General features: G+C 42.7%; 1 long non-coding RNA gene across 1 annotated transcript in view; it reads left to right on the top strand.

Moving 5' to 3' along the window:
• Positions 1-24,221, top strand: part of LOC142750940 (uncharacterized) — a 69,777-nt gene that overhangs the window by 23,836 nt on the left and 21,720 nt on the right. The window contains exon 3 of the long non-coding RNA XR_012882641.1: positions 10,587-10,640. This is a non-coding gene — a long non-coding RNA (uncharacterized LOC142750940). The remainder of the gene's footprint in view (positions 1-10,586; positions 10,641-24,221) is intronic.

Below are 24,221 nucleotides of genomic sequence, written 5' to 3'. Positions count from 1 at the left end.
TTACCTTCTCTTTCTGCTACTACCTGTTTGGCGGTTTGTCCTTTGGGGTGTTCATCTTTAAAGAGGGTAACCAAGTTTCCCATCTTGTGACTGTAAGTGGTGGCCTTAGGCACACCCGTATTTTGTTACAGATTTTAGCTACTGACAGATGAATTCTATTCTCATCTATTTTAGACAGTTTCTAGTTTCCGTACTTACTTTCTACTCTGGCCAGAGAATCTTCCTTTTACAGTCCTTCTTATTTACTTTAAACACCACTCAAGGAGATATCCTCCACACCATAACAGTAAAACGGCTAGTATCCCTAGTCCAAATAATAGGGCGAGTGTCAAATCCAAGTGTTGATTCATCATGCCGGATTATTGGACTGCACAAAATTTTCGATTTCCGGGCTAAAATTTAGCCTATCATAATCCCCGTAGTCACCTGAAGCATGTACACATGTTTCTGGTAATTTGCCGGATTATCTGAATTTTTTTTTTTTCATCTTTAAAAAATTTCCTTATTCTAAAATGCATTTGTGACACAAAACTGGGTTTCTACAACATTCATACAAATACTGCCATAGAGATCAGGCACTTTATCCTGAGGGTAGGATTTATTTTAGACTTCACCAGATTTTTACACTAAAAATACCCTCACGTGGCCCCTCTATTCCTTAGGAGTACTACCGGGAAGGTGACCTACCAGACAGGAAGGTGCAGAGCAGAGTTTGTAAGAATTAAGTCTTCTTACCTTGCTGCAGCAGTGGTCTGCACGTTCCTTCGTCCGGGAGGTCGCCACTCTAGTCCCGGGAGATCCACTGAGTGGGGTGCCGTCCTTCTAGTCAAGTCCTTGTTCGGGCGCCAATTTCTGTGATCGCAATGGGGTCACTTTACGCCTTGATCATCTATGCAGGTTCAAATCAGGTGGGGGGGTGCGAGCTCGGAGAAGTAAAGACACACTGAGACCAAATTCTCAAAGTAATACTTCTAATTTATTGAACTACAGTGCTCATACTTATAGCATCAGACGAACAAAGAACATTCCATAACATATGAGTCATCTGTACGTTCAAGCCTTACATCTTCCTTTCCCATAAAAGCTCATTGGTGGAGCACCAGGTATTCCCTTAGGTTTCCTTTATGCTTAGGGGGGTGGTCAAGCGATTGACCTCCATCTGTTTGCAATTTCAAGGGACGGCAGAGCATCTGCAAACTATTTCTTCTCTTAACCTTTCTAAAATACCCATTATTCTGTATAGTCATAAGAGCATTAACCATTTATCTCTCAGAGTGGCTACCTTAGGGTAAGGCCACACAGAGCGGCCCTGACAGTGTCGCAACGCGGCCAACAACCGCGCCGGCACCATGTTCATAGCCTGTTAGTGGCCGCACGTTAATGCGGGTAAACCGTCCCTTTATCTGAAAAATCGTGCGGCCATGAATTAATACACTCTTTATGGCCGCACGATTTTGCAGGTTACAACAAGTTACCCCTATTCATTCTCTATGTCAGCGCCGGAAAAAGCCGAACACTCCACTCGGCTATCTCCGGCGCTCCCATAGAGAATGAATGGAGCGGCAGTGTGCATGCGCATGTAATCGGCATACCCCTTAACAAGGTATTTGACAGCCGAGCCTACATAGTGCCAGCGCGGACACCCTGGGATGTCTGGCCGTACAAGTTATGGGCTTTAAACGCGTTAAAGTGCAGTCGGCTCTCCTTGAACGCCGCAATCAGCTTTCATCGCGACATTCAAAGGGTTAACGGCGGAGAGAGGATGTTTGTCTTCTCTTCGCTGTAGCAGCGGGGCCGTGGCTGTGTATTACAGCCATTGCCCCGCTCTCGATCGCGCGCAGAGACGGCTGTCACACAGAACGAGAATGCTCGTCCTAATGCGCGAAGTACTCGCCGTTCAGGAAGAGCATTCTCGTCCTGTGTCGGCAACAGGTTAAAAGAAAGGAACTCTTGTTATTGAATTCATAAGTGAAAAGCATCAAGGTAAAATACTGAGGCTGTTAAATAGTAAAGTGTAATTAAAAGTTTGATTGTCCTTGACTAGATAAAGCCACATTTTGAGGTGCAATGGTAGGTAACTTGTATGCCAAGTAACCTGCATACCACTTGTATAGATAATTGCGTGTGAACAAGCATCCTGCAGGGAGACAACTTTTCAACTCTCTACCAAACTTTGCTCTTTGCTGGCATCAAGCAGCAATATGCACTACCAGCTCTTCAGCGCTATAGTGAGTAACACCACCAGAACTCTGCAGAAGCTTGGAGTTCCGGTGGTTTCACCTACTGACGCGGTGCTTATTTCTTCTGATTAGAACGGCTAAGGCTCCGTTCACATCTGCATCAGGGTTCCGCTCTGACGTTCAGTCGGAGCTTCCCGTCAGAACGGGACCCTGACTGAAACAAACGGAAACCGTTGATTTCAACGGTGACAGATCCGGAGTCAATGGTTTCCGTTTGTCTCATTTGTGCAAGGGTTCCATCGGCACCTGATCCGTCATCATTGAAATCAATGGTGATGCAAATGTAAATCTATGGTTTCCGTTTGATTCAGTAAAAGTTCTATTCTGAAGGGAAGCTCCGACGAAACGTCAGAATGGAACCCTGACGCAGATTTGAACAAAGCCTTACTCAGGACAACGGGTGCAAAAATGATTCATTATTGATTCCGAAACATTTTCTTATGAATAATTATATGTCATGTAAGCGTCATTTTGTCCAGAGCTTCCTTTAAACAGGATAGACAACACAAAAAAATAATATGTTAAAGAGGTGATGGACCTTAGACTACAAGACTCTGATACATGTACAGGGCACCTCTGTTACCTCAGGGACATTGAGTGATTTGTCTGTTGTTGACCTTTAAAAGGATTTTTCAAAAATTAGTGACATAGATAAGAAAAACTAGTTGAGGGCCTGGTGTCATTGAGGTTTTTGACATCTTCATTTTCATCTCCTGTTCAGCTATTTAGTTATATCTGTTTTTTTGGTCAGTTGGATAACAACCAAAATGACTACCATCAAATCTCCCAGGGCTTGTTGTTACCAAACTTTTCCAGAATACTGAATGGCAAGTCTGCCATTTTATACAGGAGAAGAGAAGAGAATGGATTATTATATACCTAGTGTGAAGGATGGTCTATTTGCTTATATTCTCTGTATTAAATTACATTATGAATTATCAAGCAGGATGCCGAATTACTAAGATATGTATTCTCCATTATTTTAATGGCCTTTCCTCTACATAGTTCTGCTTGAGTCTCAAAGAAATGTGTTATCTTTATGTGTTTATCATGTGTTCTTCATACACCCCATTGTAGCAGGTTGGCTGAACGCCCAGACATAAAGTGCAGCTATTTCTCGTTATCGCAACAAACTCCCTCATGGGAAAGAACAGCTAACAACACCCCATTGTATGTTTGTCTCCAGGTGTTACCTGATGTCAGCATTTTAATTAAGAATTATAATTCTGTACTAGAAATATTCTTATGGTCTGCTATTGGCTGAATATGAAATATTGTCACATTGCTTCTGATTGGGTAACCTCAAGCCTACACCCCTTTTGAATGATGTTATTGTAATTGAGTTTGGCAATAAACCCTCAGAGGAGTATTTTGAGCATACCAGCAGTGTCTGTGTTATTTCTCCTCTCTCGATATATATCGGTATGGAATCTCCTGATTAGGATGATGGATAAAGTTCCTGGCGTGAGGGTCTGTTGGAACACTCGTCTAAATTTCAGTCTAATATATTTTGAGCCATTGACTTCCACGACACTAGGCAGATTTGGATGCAGGATTTTTAGAAAACTGGATGACAGTTTCTATGGGAGCTATAATGGTAGCCATATTGGTTGTCATTAAGATTTTCCAAAAACAGGAATAACTATAAAATTGGCTTAATAGAATTGTTATAAACTTGAAGAGGACAACTCAAAGGCTTATATTTACCGGTGACTTTTAAGTGTATCAGTACAGACCTGACATCTCTCCTGGGAGAACATTTATCGTCCTTCCTGCCTGTGGTCTGAGTGCTGTCCATTAATTCTTACAAGTACAATCTCCTCTTTCCTGCCTCTGCATTTTGGCCAGAAAGTCTCCAGGATTCTCATTATCGTTACTTATACTAAAAGCTGCACTGGTTGATTTGGGAAGAGTCCAGGATTTGAGGTGAGAATTTGTAGTTAGTATATTAGAGGACAGTCATTCAGATATAGTATGCAAACTGGTTAATCTTTATATAATAAGACAACATTCGCATACAACTTTCTGCCACACCATTACCGCTCCACGGCATGGATTTACAATTTGTTTGCAGTGTGATAATGATGTGACTGTCTAAATTTAAAATAATAAATAATGTATGAATTCATTTCTTAACCCCTTAGTGACCACTAATACGCCTTTTCACGTGATTCACTACTGGGCTTTAGGCTAGGCTGACGCCTTTTCACGTCAGCCTAGTCTAAGTCCTGCACGGGTCTCCCGTGCAGGCAGGAGCCGGGGCTCTGCTGTCTGATGACAGCTGAGCTCCTGCTCCAACGCCCGCGATCGAAGTTTACTTCGATCGCGGCCGTTTAACCCGTTCAATGCCGCCGTCAATAGCGACCGCGGCATTTAACTTTGTTTACAGAGGGAGTGCGCTCCCTCTGTCACCCATCGGCGGCCCGCGAATGAAATCGCGGGTCTCCGATGGGGTGTCATGGCAGCCGGGGGACTGATAAAAGCCCCCAGGTCTGCCCTGGACATATGCCTGTTAGGACGCGCCGGAGGCACGTCCTAACAGATTGCCTGTCAGATTTACACTGACAGGCAATAATGCACTGGTATACGAAGTATACCAGAGCATTATAGCAGCGATCGGAATATCGCACAGTAAAGTCCCCTAGTGGGACTAATAAAATCAGTCATCAAAGTGAAATAAAGATTATTAATAAAAAGTACAGTAAAAAAATAAATAAAACCATTTTTTCTCCATAAAAAGTGGTTTTATTTAGTAAAAGTGTAAAAAAAAAAAAAAGTACACATATGTGGTATCGCCGCGACCGTAATGACGCCATTAATAAAGTTAATATGTAATTTAAACCGCAAAGTGAACACCGTAAAAAAAAAACGCCAAAAATGAATCAATAAGTCCCATGTACCCCAAAACAGTACCATTCAAAACTACGTCTTGTCCCGCAGAAAACAAGCCCAAAAAATCACTACATTGATGGAAAAATAAAAAAATTACGGCTCTTGGAAAGCGACGATGCAAAAACAAATAATTTTAGTTCAAAAGTGTTTTTATTGTGCAAAAGTCGTAAAACATAAAAAAAACTCTACACATGTGGTATCGCCGTAATCGTACCGACCCATAGAATAAAGGTCACATGTTAATTACGTCGCACAGTGAACGGCGTCAATTTAAAAACGCATAGAACAATGGCGGAATTTCAGGTTTTTTTTATAATCCCCCCCAAAAAGGTTAATAAAAGTTAATATAAAAATTATATGTACCCAAAAATGGTGCCATTAAAAAGCACAACTAATCCCGCAAAAAACAAGTCCTCATACAGCTATGTAGACGAAAAAATAAAAACGTTATAGCTCTTTGAATGCGACTATAGAAAAACGAATAAAATAGCTTGGTCATTAAGGCCTAAAATGGGCTGGTCACTAAGGGGTTAAGATATATTTTTAGTGGTAATAACTTAATTTTTCTGATAGAGACTATTAAATACCATGCATAGACATAGGGTTAAATTATAAAATTCCGGACTGGCAGTTACTACTAGAGGGAGTTTAGGAGCTTACTTTATACTATTAACACTCAATAATAAAACAGTATGTATAAAGCTGCTACGCTCCCTCTAGTGGCAACGGCAGGCAGCCGGAATTTTATCATTCAACTCTAAGCCTGTGCAGTGGATTTGGAACAGAGCTTTAACTGCTAGATAGATATATTAAGAAAATAAACAGCACAGAAATTTGGACCCAAAAACAACATGATGTTATAAGGTGGACATTAACTTTAACCCTTTTCCTCCGCAACCATTTATCGGATTTTCATTTTGGCTTTTTTTCCTCCACACCTTTCAAATGCCATAACTTTTTTATTTCTCTGTCGATATAGCCGTACAAGGGCTTGTTTTTTACGAGACGAGTTGTAGTTTTTAATGGCACCATTTATTGTACCATATAATGTACTGGGAAACTGGAAAAAAAAAATCTTTTGGGTTTTGTCATTATGGCGTTCACTGTGCAGTAAAAACGTCATGCCTTGTGGGAAAATTGAAAAAGTTTTTTTTTTTTTTACTATATATATATATATATATATATATATATAATATATATATATATATGTATATATATATATATATATATATATATATATATATATATATATGTACACAGTCCAAATACAAATGAACACAGCACTCCACAAATCCAGAAAATCAGGCCATGTGCCCGTCACCAGGGGGTGGATCAGCTTCCCTTTTTTAAGATAGAGAAGAAGATAGAGCGTAGTAACGGCACCAGGACTTCAAGATAGATGAAAGCAGGGTGGATTTATTCACCTCAAAACAGCCGGTTCAACAGGAACCTTTCTCAAGGAACCTGAACCACCGATCGTTGGATCGTTTTTACGATATACTGCAAGACTAATGTATTCAGTATATTGTGAGTCTGACAGGGCTTAATAGGAATACAAAGATATCAGACCTACCTTTATTAGGCCCCAGGCTGCCATTACAACCTACAGCACCCCACGATCTCGTCACGGGGAGCGATGGAATGTCAGAGGAGGCTGCCCCCTGTTCCCAACGGCGTAGATGCTGCTGTTCCTATTGACCGCAGCATCTAAGGGGTTAAACGATCATTACAAGTGTCTGCTGTAACATACAACAGCCCGTGAGCCCGCTCCATACTCCCCCAAGTAAGGGATTAAGCTGCCAATACCCATTAGATAAAGTGGTATACATTGATAACATAATGTGTAAGGGGGCTTCCGGATTGTACCCTAACACCATAAGTTAGGGGAAACAAGGATCGGGAATCTCTCCGCAGTGAAATAAACATTCATGCTCAGCCATGTATATGGGAGGAGATAGCTGTCATCAAAATGCTTATTCACCCAACCGCTGTCTTATGTGTATGACCAGCTGTATATGGTCTCTGACATTGATGAAGAAATGATATAAAAGTTTGGACTTTTGAAGGACATCTGGAGAAATAAAACTATAGATAATAAGATAACTTATGGAACATTTCCTTTCATCGTTATCTCTCTACATGGGGCTGAGTAAGTTTTTTTTTAAAAAAAGAAGAAACTTCTGACTTTCTTTCAATCAGCTGCCGGAAGAATAATCAGACACAGAGGATCGTGCACACAAACACACATCTGTCTGATTGATTCTCATTAGCCGATGAAATGAAAAGACCTCGGGGTTACAAACCCAGGAGAGTTTCTCCTTTCAGGTAAAGAAAGGATGCAGCTCAAGATGTGAGAGAACGCATTTTGTATGTAATTTACTGGTAAAGTGCTCGGTGGGTGTTTGCAGGCCTGGAATGTTGATCTCTTCTAATGAAGACACCAATAGATCTGTTTTAAGTTTATGTCAGGTATGGTCCGCATGTGGCTAAAGCCAGGCTCATCTGTAGTGGCCAATGGCCGCACGATTTTGTTGGCTGCATGCGGCCGTCTCTACGTGAGACCGTACCCTTACAATTCAACCGATGCTTCTACCTATCTTAGGACAGACTCCTCACTTGTTTGCTCCTTTTTCATTCCGAGATATGAGAGAAGTGCAATGTGACCTTTCAGCTGGTTAACCTCGTGGGAGGTCAATTGAAAGAGAGGACCTGGGCAAATTAATACCCAGGGAAGAGCAGTGGGGAGAACTTGGGCAGGGATCCCTAGACCCCATAACAGCTGCTGAATTTGCCCATAGAGTATTTATGCCCTTGACAATTCTGGATTATTCACACAGGGGGCATGGTACATAATGCACAGTTGTTGATTGACTCTGTATGTAAGTACCACAAAATATTTACAGTTCTTTCAGCATATGTTAGTCCACATATTTGTCACTATAAGACCATGTTTCATAAATTCCCTATTTATTGGTCTACTAGATACTATCTGTAGGAAAATATTTTCCATGTGACCATAAGCCCCTTCAATGTATTTGCTCTCAGAAAAGGGTATCATAATATTTGTAAGCTCTTTCCCTTCTTGCTCCTATAGTTAACCTTGGCTCTGTCTCAATCTAAATAACTAAGTCTATACATATACGCTATATACTTAGTATAATACCGATTGCTTCGTTAATCTAGGAGCAGATTAAGTGTCCGAGCATGCGCAGTACGGCCACCCGTCCTTTGACATACGCATTGAAATTGAATTCTTACTTAGTCTCGGTACATACTTACTGCACAAGTGCGCAGGCGTCGTCTGTCATTGGCCGCATCGCGCCGGCTTTTCATTGGACATTTGGTATGTCCATTAAGTAGGGAATGGGGCTTGTCCTTCAAACGTGGCCTAGATTGCCCAGTTATACTGGCACACCTTCTTCCACCCTATTTGAAGCTTATAAAGAGGTGTTTTTGTTCGGAGTGCGCCGTCATTAGCCCCAAAACCACTGAAGACGCTACGTATGTAGCGAAACATGTCGGGGGGCGGGGGGCTGCATCAATTCTTTTAGCTCAATGTTACTTTAGCTAGCAATCATATTGGATCACTTCATAATTTAGTCGCTGAAACCTAGCGGAAACCACTTGAATTGGGTTTTACCTAATCCTAACTAGATATAGGAGTGTTAGCGCATATATCTTACTTGCCAGCAGCGCATTTTAATTTTACATTTTATGTTGCATGACCCTTTTGGTATGTAATAAAGTTATCTAATTTATTTAAACTAGTTTAATCAGTCAATAAGTAGTTGGGGAAAAATAGGCTTCTATTGCCTTTGGCAATTTTTCTGCACAGTTTAAAGTTTTTTGCCCGCCAACTATTAGGGTCTCTTATTTATTTTTTCAGTTATATAAGGTCATGTTCACGCGGCAAATGTTTAAGGCAGAAAAATACAAGGTTGATTTCAAGGGAAAAAAGCCCCTGAATCCAGGCGTTTTTGAAGTGACATTCTATGTGGGGTTGTTTTTAAATTCAGCAGTGGAAAAACACGCCTCATATGAACACCACAGTGTTTTTCCCATAGAAATCAATGGAAAACTCTTATTATTTGCAGGCGTATTTCAAATGTATTTTGGAGTGTAATACAAGCCTTTTATGATCTAAAATACGCCTGAAAATAAGCCGTGTGAACACTGGCGTGGATCGGCGCTCGTTTACACGGTCCATGTCGGGCGATGTAAAAGTACCTTAAGATTCTGCGTGATTAGTTCAGCATGGAAGAACCTATTATGTCCAATCCAGACAACCCAGTTTAATGCTCAATTTGGCCGGCATGTCTACTAAAGTTAGTGGATTTCCACACCATTCAATGTTTCCACTGAACACGTGGTCCCGGTCAAGGGACAAAGGACCCCATGTGTTAACAAAATTATAACATCTTAAAGTGGGCAAGATGAGAACAATCTCTATTTAATGAGATAACAGAACGCAGTAAGTAGACAATGAATATGTTGATTGTGTGGGATGTAATGAATCATCAGCTTTCGTGAGTATTTAAAGGGTATATTAAGTTTTTATTCTTCCAATGTATCTTTGCAAATTGTCTTGATGAAAAAAAAATATTTAGCAGTATAAAAAATATGGTTGCAGGATCAGACTACAGTGGGTTCGTTTGTAGTCTGAAACCATGGAGACACAAAGGTCTTAAAGCTTTTAAATAAAGACTATTTGCAAAGTTACTTAATGTTAAATACCATTTTAAGAAGTGATAGGTAATTCGAAAACGTCAAATTGGGTGTAAGAAATGTGAAAGGACTGGATGCACCAACTCATACCTGACAACAGTACTGATTTAGGCAATATAGTACTGATGGTTGATGGCATATACCGCTAACAATGGACTTTATCGAATAAAGATTGCCACATTTTTATTAGATTTTTCTGTAAGAAGTTGTGTTATTGTATCTATGCCTGTTAAAAATGTACACAATGTTTCAAGCAATTTGGGAGTAATTCTGGTAATTTTTGACGGGGTATTATAAACATACACAAAGTGGCTTAGTCATAGAGAGTACCGAGGTAGCCCTGGTACCTGAGCCCTGGTGCGAGTCCACACAAGAAGACACCAGTATGAAGGGGGGCCCTGCTACAGATTTTGCATTGGGGCCGAAATTACGCCTCTTTGATACACGCACTCCTAATATATTGTACAGCGTATGTTTTTTAGTCCTTTGTAACCCAGCAGATACACATACTACTTCTGCTGGGTTTATTGACTGTTGATTCTCTTTGCTGCCACTCACAACTCATTATTACATTATTGCAGGCTTTTCTATCTTGTCACCACAACACAAGCTGTCACTGAACTTCTTTTCCTGTCCTTGTTCATCTCTTTATGTAATATTTTCCTGACTGATAACCAACTTCATGTGAAAGCCGTCACAGGTAAAAGCTGATTTTTTTTTTTATTAAAGGATCCTTTGCTGCAGCACGAATGTAACTGTCTACTTTTGCCAATGGGATTTCTGGTGAGTGTTATTGTAGATTAAAGTCACTAATGTGTTTACCAACACTTGAGCATAGTCCCTCTATACGGGGAGCCTCTTGTAACTGAATACACGTATTTATATTTTGTTAAGTACTAATACAGCTTAGAAATAATGAATAGTAAATGATTTACTCCAAAAACATACTATAGGTTAAATGAAATTGATTAAAATGCAGCTGGCATAGTTGCACCTGTTTGGGTGTATAAGAAAAAAACCTGTAAACTCTGCTGGTAGTAGTGACTGCTGAAGAAGAACACATTCTCAGATGACTACAGGTAGGAATTATATACATGCTGAGGTAAAAAGTTAATTATTTGTTAAATAGATAGATAGATAGATAGATAGATAGATAGATAGATAGATAGATAGATAGATAGATAGATAGTCTGTCGCCATTTTCTTGTGTGCTGTATATTTGCAGTCACCGGCGTTCTTGCACCTGCATACACATTTTCTTTCATTTTGTTGGAATGTGCTGTTCAAACTTTTGTGTTGTTTATGTGATCCATATATGTGGGGTTAGTGACTGCCTCCATTTTTTGATCTTGCGCTCCTCCTATTCTGCCCTGGGTGATTTTAATTAGTTCAGTGCTGGTTCCTACCATCCCCAGATATATGTAGGTTTAGTCCCAGTTCTGGGAATATGTGCAGCGTAGGTTCCCACCTCATAGAGGTCACCTTGTCGTGGCAGGTGGGCTCACACAATTTGATAAAAATGTGTGCTAAGAACCTCCCTATTGTAAGTAGATTTAGCAGTAATGCATATTTATTTCTATTTAGTGGCTTAGGTTACATTAGTGTTCGCAGTGTGCTGTCGCCATTTTCTTGTGTGCTGTAGATAGATAGATAGATAGATAGATAGATAGATAGATAGATAGATAGATAGATAGATAGATAGATAGATAGATAGATAGATAGATAGATACCCACACTCACTATATCACACTCATCTATTGTACACCTACCTATACACTATATTACACTCATCTATTATACACCTACGTGGTGGATTTGAAGGCGCACTTGCCCGCCGGTAGGCTGGTGGCTGGCATATCGCTTCAGATCATGTGTTTAATTTTAAAAAGGAATTTTAAAATTGTATGGCAGAAAATCATAATAACAGCTGTAACCGGCCCCTGTCCAACAACAAAAAGTTTATAAGTGTGCTGTGTGTTTATTTATTGGAGGAAGAGCGAGAGGATCAATTTTCCAGCTATTGGTTTATTATGGTCTCAGGAATCCTCCATTTAGAAATCATGCACACGGCCGCATTATGAATCCATATAATAAGGACCAGTAATAAAGCACACATAGAAATCTATAGGCCCATAATTTAGAGAGCACGGGGTGGCGTCTAATATACTATTAAAATACATATATACAACCAACAAAATGATTCTCTTAATATCCTATGCACTGAAAAAGTCATTACCCACTTGCTTAGTTTCAGTTGATGTGGAAAAAGCTTTCGATCGAGTGCATTGGGGGTTCCTGAAATCGGCGTTAACACAGATAGGGCTCGGGCCCATTATGGTAGACAGGATCCTGTCTCTATACCAGACACCTACTGCACGAGTTAGAGCCAATGGGATACTTTCAACACCCTTCCCGATTGCCAACGGAACTAGACAGGGAGGTCCCCCTTACTTTATGTCATCACGATGGAACATTTAGCGGTGGCTATCCGCAACTCCCCGGATATCTCTGGGATAGGAATAGGCGGGGAATGTCATAAACTAGCTCTATATGCAGATGACCTTTTGCTCTTTGTAACGAACCCCGTGATTTCTTTACCGGTGCAATTCGAGACATTTGGCCAGGTCAGCAACTTCAAGGTAAACTATACGAAAACAGAAGCACTCAATATTTCTCTATCTTCTGAGGTGCTGGATCTTTTAAAGTCATCCTTTTCCTTTAAATGGCAGTCGAGGTCTATTAAATATTTGGGGGTTCAAATTCCTAGGGACCTAGTTGATCTTTATTCTCTTAACTATCAGCCTTTACTTCAAATTACTCTTAAAAACCTACATTCCTACGATCTAGCACATCTCTCATGGTTTGGCCGCATAAACGCTATCAAAATGGACATCCTCCCTCGGTTTTTGTATATGCTTCAGGCCATTCCGGTACTGATTCCTGGAGCGTTTTTAAGAACTCTGGAAAAGGTCTTTCGAAATTTTGTGTGGGGCACCCGGAGGCCGCGCCTCAACCTGAGGTCATTGTCCCGTCCAAAGCTGAAGGGGGAGCTGGACTCCCGGACTTGTCAATATATCATCAGGCCGTGATTATCGCAAGGGTAGTGGACTGGTTTCATAATGGCCCCAATAAACTGTGGGTGGGGATTGAGCAGTCCATAATCGCTCTCTCCCTCAGATCGTTGCCGTGGATTCTTCCAGATTATCGACCGGCTCTCTTGACTCTTCCGATACTTACCCAGCATTATCTCACTTTGTGGGACAGACTGTTGGTTAGAAAGGGCCTTTCTCATAGACCGGTTTTTGATAACCCAGAATTTCCACCAGCTGTCAATACCACTCATTTTTTGAGTTGGTCTTCTTCTGATGGCACGAGACTATGTCAGGTAATGTCAGATGAAGGACGGCTTCCTTCCTTGTTGGACTTGCGAGGAACTTGCCCGGGGAGGACGCTTTCTTGGATGGAGCATGCCCAATTGTCTACCTTCTTGCGTTCGGCTCTACCGGATGGAATGCGTATCGTCACTAATACTGCCTTTGAGTTGGTGTTGCTTCAAACAGAGCCTCCGGCTCTGGTTATATCCGCTCTATATACCTTACTTTTGGAGGCAGGTGGGGACCAACCTCCTGCATACCTTAGCGCCTGGGAGCGAGAACTAGGAGTAAACATGTCTCTAGCAGATTGGGACCGAGTTTTCTTTCTGTCTCACAAAATGCCTGTAGCTTGCCATGCACAGGAAAATAATTTTAAGATACTGACTAGACGATACCGTTGCCCACAGATTCTACATAGGATGTACCCTGAGGTGTCGGATTTGTGTTGGCGTTGCGGGAATGAGACCGGAACGATGTTGCACATTTGGTGGTCGTGTCCAGTATTACAGACTTTCTGGAAAGCGATTTTTGACATACATGTAATAGTGGAGGATGCTCCGCTGGTGCCCTCTCCTCAGGTGGCTTTGCTATCTCTGATTCCTGGCCCTTTGCCGAGCATAAAGAAGGGCCTACTCAGACACTTCTTGACTGCGGCCCGAACAGTTATTCCTAGACATTGGAAGTCTACTGTGCCGCCCTCCATTGGGAAATGGGCTGTGGAGATGGACTTTTTGTGTCAAATGGAATCTCGTGCAGCAGAAGATAGTGATCACTTTGGTAAAGTTCTTTCTCTGTGGAGTGGTCATCCTTCAAATCTGGTCCTCACTTTGCTGATTGGCTGAGCTGAACCCTCACATAGTTGGGGTCTGTCATACGAGGCCTGGTACTATAGTGGCTTCCGTCTGGGGAGGGAGAAGTCTATTCTTCCACCTAGGTCTAACCCCTTCTTCTGTCGTCCCCCCGTCCCCTCCCCCGTGGGGTATGACACAGGGAGTTCTCCTGTGCTTCATACTCATTAATTCTTGGCTTCTTCCTCTTGCCTTCCTTCTCTTTTCGTTTTCTTTCTTATTTTCTCTTATCTTTTCCTCTCTGATGCCTGGGGAGTTGTCACACGGTCTACACAGTGTTTCTGGGTCTAACTTTGGGATGTGATGATCCTAGGTCTAGTTTACAACATATGTTATGTGTATTTATCCGATACTGTATGTGGAAGTATGAGTAAGCATACTAATGTCTCTCCTATGAGTAATGCTGTTAGTAATGAGGTGTGTCACAGGCACAGGGTATGTGGACCCACTAGGCCGCTCCGCCGTAGCGGGGAGGCAGCTGACCAGGTCACAGTCTAAGCAGAAGTAAATGGCAGACAGTATGCTTGGGTACCTGAAATAGTCCGGGCGGTGGCTGTGGCTTCAGCACGGATGGAGGCAGGTGCAGCAAGTGGCACCAGACGTGGCGGGCAGTATCCGATGACACTTGACGTGGCAGATGGCACTTGACGTGGCAGATGGCACTTGACGTGGCAGATGGCACTTGATGTGGCAGAAGACACTTGACGTGGCAGATGGCACTTGACGTGGCAGATGGCACTTGACGTGGCAGAAGACACTTGACGTGGCAGATGGCACTTGACATGGCAGAAGACACTTGACGTGGCAGATGGCACTTGACGTGGCAGATGGCACTTGACGTGGCAGATGACACTTGAACGCGGGTAGGCACAGGAACAACACGGAATACAGGAACGGTAACAGGGCACGGGTAACAGCTGGAACGCGAGACAGACTGGGAAAGACTAACAATGCTCAGACAAGGATTAGAAGGCCAGGGGCCTTCTTATAGACCAGAAAATCGTGGCAGTTGATGGTGATGACAATTTCCTAATTGCGCGCGCTGGCCCTTTAAGGCCGGGCGCGAGCGTGCGCGCGCACCCTACGGGATCCAGCCGAACGGAGCGGAAGTGAGCGCTGGCATCTCCTAGGAGGGAGACGGAGGCCAGCGCTCACAGATCCATGGCTGCGGGCGTTGGGAGGTGAGTAAACCCGACGGCCCGCGGCCATGGGCGCTACAAGGTGTATGTTTTCAGAGCTGTTTCTTTTGCTTGTTTTCTTATGTATCTGTTAAAAGTCTTAATAAAAACCTAGTTTACGTAAAAATAATAATAAAAAAAAATACATATATACAGTATAATATTCAAAAACATATTCACCCATGGTGAAATAGCGACATTTCAACCTGCATGCTGGTGCTTCTCTCAATCTCCAATAAGTGGGCGGAAACTGAGCTTTTTCAACATTGGTAAATAAAATAACTAAAATTCACTTCTGTGCATGTGCTGCGAGTTCCTAAATGTTATGTGAAGGATCCAACTTGAAATCAAGTTCAGACCTTTTATTTCATTAATTTGTTATAAAATGAAGCTGGATTCACACGCCGCTGTTAAAAATGTATTTTATGGCTGCGACTATGGAAGAAACGCAGCAATTTGCCACAGAAAAATTGTTTTTTTGCCGAGACATGACAAAACCACACCATTTTGCCTCAATTTTCACAACATCACAGAAAAAAAAATAGTTGTTTTTTTTTGCAACCACGACACGTGAACCCAACCAAAGGAGGAAACAGGGCACACCGGACCATGAATCTGCTTATCAGTCAATTGTACAATAATTTTTAAGCCGAGTAAAAAAAATTGCTGTAATTCCGAAAACGGCTAAATTATAAAAATTGTGTTACTGTCCAAATGCTTCTGCACCAATCTGTGTATTTATATTTTTAATAAACACACACACATACACATTATATATACAGTATATATATATGTGTGTGTGTGTGTGTGTGTAATATATATATATATATATATATATATATATATATATATATATATGTACACACTGTATACTAATATCTGTTCGGAAGAAACAAATATATTAATAACCAAAGTAATAGTAATGCTAAATGTGATGTGTCAATGGTGGCTTCGATTTCCACCAATCAGAAAGCTGCACTATCTAAATACAACCACCCAGGCGGTAATAGTCATGCTGGCTGTGAGGTTATGACTTGGATTTGCACCAATCAGAGAGCAGCACTGGGTATAAATAGCAGCAGCCGCCCGCTCTGCTCATTCTGGATTATTGTTTTATGCAGTAGTCCTTTTGTTCCATGTCCAGTGGGGCCCTGAGTGTCAAGGTCATTGCCTGGTGCAGATTTGTTCGGCTCAGCCTTCGCTGCCTCGGTCATTGGCAGGATTGCCGAGTTATTATGCTGCATTTTCGGACGTCTTCAGCAAGAGGGAGACGGAGACATTGCCTCCACATTGGGCGTATGACTGCCCTATTGAGCTGATTACTGGTGCATCCCTTCCCCGTGGTAGGGTATATCCTCTCTCCTTGTCAGAGACTATGTCCATGTCCATGTAATGTCTATGGCCACGGCCCATCGTTTTGACTTACACCTTGACGGCTGTGGCCATGGACATCCGAATTGTGTGCAGCGTCGTCCTCCGGTAAGGCGCCGGCACTCACTTCCGGTTACAGAGACTGTCTCCGGAGGGCGCGCGCGCCCGCACGTGCATGGTCTTAAAGGGCCAGTGCGCGCATATTGCAGGAAGTCTGCAATCTAGCCCATGATGCTCTGGGCTATAAAAAGGACTCTGCCCTCTTGTTCCTTGCCAGAGCGTTGTTTGTTACCCGAAGTATGTCGTACTAATGGTCTCCTAGTGTCTTCCAGTTTCCCAGTGTACCCTGTTCCTTTATCCTGTATCCTGTTTCCGTGCTATCCTGTTCTAGTGCCGTGCTGAGCTGTTGCCATATTGTGCTGCGTTCCACGCCTGTTCTCCTACGCCACACCTGACGTCTACCCACCGCCTGGTCCCAGACGTGCCTGCCTTGCTACTGTCTACGTTGCCTCAGGTATCCTCTCTGAACTATTGACTCTGTACTTTACCTGTTTGGCCAGCTGCCATCCCGCTATGTGGTACGGTCCAGTGGGTCCACACCCCGCATCGTGACAGTCCGCCTATGTGAAAGAGTACTTGGAGAGGGGCTTAATACGAAAGTCTTCCTCCCCGGCACGAGCCGGGTTCTTCTTTGTCAAAAAGAAAGATGGCTCTCTTTGTCCTTGTATCGACTACCAAGATCACGGTGAAGAATAAATATCCGTTGCCACTGATCTCTGAACTGTTTGATCATATACGTGGTGCCAAGATTTTTTCTAAGCTAGACCTGCGTGGGGCTTACAACCTAGTCCGGATTCGCCAGGGTGATGAATGGAAGACTGCATTTAACACCCGTGATTGACACTATGAGTATCTAGTAATGCCCTTCGGCCTGTGTAATGCTCCCGCGGTCTTCCAGGAGTTTGTCAATTACATTTTCCGTGACCTGCTCTATGTTTGTGTAGTAGTCTACCTTGATGACATCTTGATTTTTTTCTCCAGATCCTATGACGCACCAGAGACATGTTCATCAAGTTCTGCTATGGTTAAGGGAGAATAGTCTGTACGCCAAGTTGGAGAAGTGCGTGTTTGACAGAGATTCTCAACCCTTCCTGGGCTACATCGTCTCGAATCTAAGTCTCCAGATGGATCCTGAGAAGGTAAAGTCTGATCTGGAATGGCCACGTCCTCAAGGCTTGAAGGCCATACAGCGCTTTTTGGGATTCGCTAATTTTTACAGGCAGTTTATTCCAAACATCTCCTTACTGACTTCTCCCATATGTAACCTCACTAAGAAGGGTATGAACGCCAAGGTGCGGACTCCCGAGGCAGAGTACGCATTCAATAGCCTGAAGAGTGCCTTCACGTCAGCCTCTTTTCTCCATCATCCGGATGTCTCTCTGCAGTTTTCGCATCCTATGTCGGTGCTGGTGCACTCCTGTTCCAGAGAGGCCCCAAGGGCAAGTCAAGGGTATGTGGTTATATTTCTAAGCTCTTCTCTTCCACAGAACGCAACTACTCGATTGGCATCGGGAGTTACTCGTCATCAAATTGGCCCTGGAAGAGTAGAGACATCTGCTAGAGGGCGCAGCTCATCCGATCTTAATTTTTACAGACCACAAGAATCTAACCTACCTCCATACGGCCCAATGGCTGAACCATCGTCAGGCCACGTGGTCACTGTTCTTTACAAGTTTCCAGATTGAGCTCCATTATCGCCCGGCCGACAAGAATGTGAGGGCCGATGCCTTGTCCAGGTCTTTCAAGACGGAAGACACCATAGAGAGTCCACAGAACATTATTGATCCATCTTGCATTGTCTCTGTCAATCCCCTGCAAGTTGGGGACATTCCTCCAGGGAGGACTTTTGTGCGCCTGGCTGATTGTGGAAGAATCCTCCGCTGGGGACACTCCTCTAGACTGGCAGGTCACGCGGGGTATTTAAGACCCTGGATCTGATTATTCATCATTTCTGGTGGCCTATGCTGCCCAAGGATATTATGGACTTAGTTTCTTCCTGTTCTGTATGTGCAGCGAACAAGGCCGCTCACTCGAGACCTGCTGGTCTGTTCCAGCCATTGCCTGTGCCCAATGCTCCCTGGCAACATATAGCTATGGACTTTATCATGGACCTGTCTCTCTCTGCCGGATGCAGTGCTGTCTGGGTGGTGGTGGACCGATTTTCGAACATGGCCCACTTCGTTCCTCTGACCGGTCTTCCTTCTGCTCCTCAGTTGGCTAAGCTATTCATCCAACATATCTTCCGGCTACACGGCTTGCCGCAGCATATTGTGTCTGATTGGGGGGTTCAGTTTACCTTATAGTTCTGGAGAGCCCTCTGCGGACTCCTCGGTGTGAAGTTGGACTTTTCCTCAGCCTACCATCCTCTATCTAATGGTCAGGTCGAGAGGATCAACCAGATTTTGGAGAACTACCTACGCCACTTCATCTCCAAGCAGCATGATGACTGGGTGCAGTTGCTTCCATGCGCTGAGTTTTCCTACAATAATCACATCAGCAAGTCTACAAGGAATACACCATTCTTCATTGTCTACGGCCAGCACCCACGAATTTCTCTCCCGGTGCCCGATACTTCCGAGGTACCAGCGGCTGACTCCACGTTTAGAGCCTTCCTGCAGATCTGGCAGCAGACTCGATCCTCCATACTAATGGCAGTCGACCGCATGAAACGGAAGACTGACACAAGGAGAAGAGAACCTCCTCAGTTTCTTCCTGGTACAAGGGTCTGGCTGTCTTCTAGGAATATCCAACTGAGGGTGCCGTCATTCAAATTTGCTCCCAGGTTCCTCTGACCATTCGAGATCCTGCAGCAGATCAACCCTGTCGCCTACAAGCTTCGGCTGCCTCCTACCCTCAGGATTCCCAACTCCTTCCATGTCTCCCTCCTGAAACCGGTGATTCTGAACCACTATTCCAATACTCCCAGCCCTGCGGTTGCCTCCAGCGGCCCTTCGGACGTCTTTGAGGTCAAGGAGATCTTGGACACAAAGAGAGTGAGAGGAAAAACTTTTTATTTTTAGTGAATTGGAGGAGGTTTGGTCCTGAAGAAGGGTCCTGGGAGCCAGAGGAGAATCTCAATGCCCCTACTCTTCTGAAAAAGTTTCTCTCTCGCTCTGACCCCAAGAAGAGGGGGCGTAAGAGGGGGGATACTGTAATGTCCGTGGCTGCTGGCCGGCAGCTCCAACCTCCCCTGACAGCCACAGCCACAAGTCGGCAAGCGCTGGCCCCAGCCTCCTCAGGAGACGCCAGCGCTCGCGTCCACTCACTTCAGCCAGATCCCGTAGGGTGCCTTTTGATGAACTTTAACCCGTGAGTACCCTGGACTATAAGAGGGGTCCAGCCCCCTGCTTCTATACCTGAGCGTTGTTGATGTTTCTTAGTTTGTCTATGTGATGGCCTCCTAGTGTGTTCCCGTTTCCTGTTCCTGTACATGTACCTGTTTCAGTTCCTGTTCCTAAGATTCAATACCATCCTGGTCGAGCACTGTGCTGTGCCAAAGTCGTGTCGTGCTGTTTCCCACGTCTGACCAGCTTCACCTCGCCTGACGTCTACCTGCTGCCTAGTCCTAGCCGAGCCAGTCCTGCTGCTGTTTGAGCTCCCACAGGTAACTGTACAAACTATAGACATTCACCTGCGCTCTGTTGGCCAGCTGCCTTACCGCCAAGGCGGTACGGCCCAGTGGCTCCACAGACCCTTTGTGACAGTCTGTTATTATGTGTGTGTTACGATGTGTGTATTAGTATGTGTATGCTATGTGTGTGTTATGTGTGTTATTATGTGTGTGTTATTATGTGTGTATTGTTATGTGTATGTTATTATGTATGTTATTATGTGTGCTATTATGTCTATTATTATGTGTGTTATTGTGTGTGTTATTATGTGTGTTATTATGTATGTTATTATGTATGTTATTATGTATGTGTTATTATGTGTATTATTAGGTGTGTTATTATGTGTGTTATTATGTGTGTTATTATGTCTGTGGTATTATGTCTGTGTTATTGTGTGTGTTATTATGTGTATTATTATGTGTGTTATTATGTATGTTATTATGTATGTTATTATGTGGGTGTTATTATATCTGTGTTATTATGTGTGTGTTATGTCTGTGTTATTATGTGTGTTATTATGTTTGTGTTATTATGTATGTGTAATTATGTGTGTGTTATTATGTCTGTTGCCGACTATATCAGTCTCCAGGAAGCCCTCTCCCCCACAGAGCAGAGAGTGACAGATGAGCTGCATACAGAACCTTATTTGTGTGTATGGTGCAGTATTTAGTGCTATGCTGCCTTACCTAGACCTCTAACAGAGTTGTCATTAAATACCCAACCCTCGGAGTGTCGATGTGACGAAATGTTAACCATATAAACCCTCCCACGAATTATCTCCAAGGCAATGATTAGTACACAGCGCACACGTATGAAGACCCCCAAACTTGTCACATTGAGCATGTAGGCAGCATGTTATACAGCAGGAGGGGCTAAGCAGATTTATACTGTACTGTATATAGATTGGTGATGAAGTATTACTTTATTATTGTAATTTCCTGTTTATTCTCGGTTTATGAGTCCCAGTGGGCGGTCTCAGACAATGATTGACAGCCTTCACTGTGTTAGTGTGCATCACGAACTGGCTGTCAAACATCAAGTAGGACCGCCCACTGGACTCCTAAGCCCAGAATGAGCAGGGAATTGAATTAATGAATTATACTGCATAAATTATACAAAATCTTTTCCTACAAAAGTATATATCCATCTGGTCAGCTCCTCCTGTTAAAGAAACAAAGATGCCGAGAGCTCAGCTGGGCACTTCGGCACTTTCGTTTCAGCAACGGTGGGGGTCTGAGCACCCGGACCCCCACCCATCCAAACTTTTGAAATGTCTGAAAGTTTTATTAAAATGTAGTTACTCTTTAAATACACTTCAGCTAGAGCTCCACATCGGCTTTTTGTCGCGCGGCGGTTGAGATAAAATCATGGCCATCTCATAACCAAAATTTTAAGTGGCACTTTAGCTTTATTGTTGACTTCTCCACTACATCTGCTGCTTTCATGTTCCTGCATATATATGGTAGGGACATTGCATAGTAAACTGTAATAGACCAGAACTCTTGTACTGTACATTAATACATTCCTTGTCATGTTGCTGCAGTATATAAATACATTATAGTGATTATAATATTATATATTCTGCATGCCCTTCGCTTTCCCTATTCTTTGTTCTCCTTGTTTCTCCATGAACTAATGTTTATATGAGTATCATTATGTCTCACGCTCTGCAAATCTGACTCTCGGTGAACTCTTCTCTCATTCTGCTGCTCAGCTTGTCATTTCTTTGAGATGGAATATTAAAAACAAAACTCCATTAATCTCTGAATTACATCTGATTATGAATATATTGGCCAGCAGCCATACATGTCACAATCCTTGGCTACTTCTGTTATTGCCACCTACTGGCTCTAGAGGCAATAGCCACATACCGGTGCTAAGCAGAGGGCTGTGTGAGCTCCATGAGGAAGAGGAGTAGATTGCAGGTACCACAGCCAATCTGTATGTATGATCTGATATGCATTCAGGTGCAAAGGCATTCCCTATAGATATACCACATTACATGGTATAAACAGTATCAAACACTATCCTAACTAAACTGTTCATCCTGATCTTCCTTGTTCATGAATAGAATGCCAAAATTTAGTGGTAAGAAGAGACACACAGCAGTAAAATAGAGGTGGCAGAAGCGAGAAATATAATTTTGGGTCATCATAATCCTTATGAACACTATGATTGACACCCAGCTTCTGTTATCTATGTAGGAGATTGAAAAAATTCAGTACAAAAACAAAAAAAGAATATAAAAAAATGACAAACATGTCAAAAAAATTATAATTCAAATGTTTTACTTTAAAGTGAATGTAAACTATTGAACACAATTTGTATTAGGCTAGGGCTTTGGTCGCCTGACATGTAGATCACAATGTCGCAATGCGACATCGGAAGTAATGATTGTGAATGTTGAAGTTACGACACCCGATTTAACGAAAAAAGTAACATGAAAGTAGTCAATTATACAAACATGCTGGATTATTGGTTGCAGATTCCCAATCACACGTAAGTGATTTTTGATTTATTGGGTGTGTGTTAGATGTCACATAGCCTTATAGGGAATCTGTCACCAGGTTTATGCTGCTCTATCTGAGGGAAGAATAAAGTAGTGCCAGGGACCCTGATTCTGTCGCTGTGTCATTCACTTACCAGCGTTCAGTAGTTTCTGGAAAAATCACCTTTTTCTCCGTCAGCCGGTATTCATGAGCTGTGGCTAGCCCCACCTACCGGCCGCCGATTGACAGCTTTCTGCCCATACTCTGCCTAGGAAAAAAGCTGACAATCAGCGGCGGGCGGGCTAGCCTCAGCTCATGAATATCGAGGACTCCTAAACACGAGCACATCATTGAGAGGACTTCTTCCTCGGCACGCGCTGCAGTAGATAAACAGTGATTTTATGATAATGATTGAATATTACAAGTAAAGTGATACACTGCTGGAATCAGGGTCTCTGGCACCACTTTATGCTGCCCTCATATAGGGCAGCAAAAACCTGGTGACAGAGTCTCTAGAATTGCATGCAACTATCCTAAAATAGTCATGTCACACACAAACCATAGCCATTTTTTTGTTGGCCTAATTCTATGTAACTTGATGTCATGCGACCAAAGTCTCCGTGTAGCCCTGGCCCTAAACTAGGCCCAAATTTCTGTGCTGATTGATTTTATAATAAATCCTTATAGCGATCAGAGCCTAATTTTTCTGTTACAAAGCTCCCTCTATAGCAATAGAGTTAAATTATACAATTCAGTCAGTGAATTTGCTGCATGTCGTATGACATGTACATTCAATAGTAAAACAGTATGCAATAAGCTTGTTAGCTCCCCCTAGTGGCAGCTGCAGCCAGAATTTTATCATTCAGGATGCCCTCACACAGTTTTTTCTTTTAGCCGTTTTTCCTGGTGTTTTTTTTTCCACATTTCTTTTATAGTCTTTTGTATTGCATTTTTTGGGTTAGTGCCTTTTTTTTTTTGCAGCATGGGGTTGGTTTGGCATTTTTTTGAGCCAGTTAGAGGGTTTTTTTTTCCCATAGACCTTGCCTGTTTTAATTGTTTGTCTTTTCCAAAAATTGCATGCGTAAATGTGTTTTTTTTTTTTCAGAATAGATGCGGATACCAAAACACACTATTTAGAAAAAAAAATAACAATGCTTTAGGCTAAGTTCACATTTGCGTTGTATAAACCGCTACTCTGATCTGTTTTTAGGTCAGAAAAAGGGCCGCTTCAGATCAGCGTTGTTTCCATTCATGGGTTCCGTCAGAACTTTCCGTCGGAGAAGCCCATGAACGGATAGGCAAACGGAAAACATAGCTTCCGTTTGCATTACCATTGACTTCAATGGATAACATTTGTCTCCGTTCTGCAAGGTTTCCGTTTTTTTTAGAAGAAACAATAGCGTAGTCGACTAAGTTATTATTTCCACTAAAAT

Source organism: Rhinoderma darwinii, chromosome 3, assembly GCF_050947455.1.
Source record: "Rhinoderma darwinii isolate aRhiDar2 chromosome 3, aRhiDar2.hap1, whole genome shotgun sequence".
NCBI lineage: Eukaryota > Metazoa > Chordata > Amphibia > Anura > Rhinodermatidae > Rhinoderma > Rhinoderma darwinii.
This window is presented reverse-complemented; position numbering and strand designations above follow the sequence as displayed.